Source organism: Lygodium microphyllum, chromosome 11 (genome assembly GCF_053477565.2).
Source record: "Lygodium microphyllum isolate KBCC chromosome 11, Lygodium_microphyllum_v1.1.10, whole genome shotgun sequence".
NCBI classification, from domain to species: Eukaryota; Viridiplantae; Streptophyta; class Polypodiopsida; order Schizaeales; family Lygodiaceae; genus Lygodium; species Lygodium microphyllum.
Window position 1 is genome coordinate 147890325 of NC_141145.1, and position 1261 is coordinate 147891585.

Below are 1261 nucleotides of genomic sequence, written 5' to 3' on the forward strand. Positions count from 1 at the left end.
TGATGAGAACGTAAGCAAACCCTAGCTATCCTTCATGAAGGAGGAGTAGGCAAGATACAACTGCAAGATAGAGATCTAGAAGTATCGTCCTCTCAAATAACAAAAAATCCAAAGCCTCACCGAGGTGATGGCTGAAGAACTAGAAGCAAAGGAGCTACTGGATAGATGTAGCTTGCAAGCATACATTGAAATATTTAAAGGTGCATTGGACTGCAATAGATGTACTAAATTCCTTACTTTAAAGGTACTAGTGCAACCTGATCTATGAACAAAGCTTTGAACCTACCACAGAAGAAATAAAAGGTGCTAAAAATAAAAATGGATGCCCTTATCATGTTAGTTATGGATTTAAAAAAGTTGAACACAAAGGATGGAGTGAGCATAGAAGACATTTGGAAACATGCCCTCTAAAGGTCTTAGCAAAGCTACTCCATTCACTTTTTTCTAGCACTAGATGAATAGAATCCATGTGGAAATGTTAGAAAACTTGGTGACAAGAAATGTGGACAAGTAAAACTTTAGTTCATATGTTAGGGAAATTATCCATGTAGCAATCAAGACTCTAGGTGAAAGAGCATAAGGACCTGAAGCGTCTAGACATGTAGTAGCTATGAGTGAGAGTGCAGATAGGAAGAAAGCACTACGAAAGCCACATTGGTAGAATTTGAGGATATCTTGACAACAATCATATAGGAAGCTATGGAGGATCCACAAGCAAGAAAAGCACTAGCATTTGCAAAAAACACATTGTGTATGAGTGCATGACATGTCATCAACATTAGAGGAAGTGACAAGGCAAGACCCTACTAAGGAAGAAATGGATGAAGAAGTACTAAAGCTTCAAAAAGAGGTGGAGTAAACAATGAGGAGGCTAGAAAAGATGCAAAGGATGCTCAAGGAATGAGAGGAGGCAAGCAAGAAAGCATCCATTGAAGCTTTCAAACAAATCCCACCCATGGATGATGAAGTGAATTAACCAGTACACATAGCAAAGGGCACTCCATTTTTCATTGACACAAGAACAGTTAGTCAAGAAGACAAGGAAAATAGTTGAAAACACACAAAGAGCTAAACTTAAAACTCTGTAGTAGCAAGAAGCAACATAGCTAGAATAACAAAAGACAAAGGCCTCTCACAAGGGTGGGAAGAAGAAAATCATCACCAAGAAAGGAACAAGGAAATAGAAGATTGCATTTGAAGAAGAGAAGATTGTACAAAGGGCCAAGGAAGAGTTTCATACCTTGCATGAAAAAAAATGGAA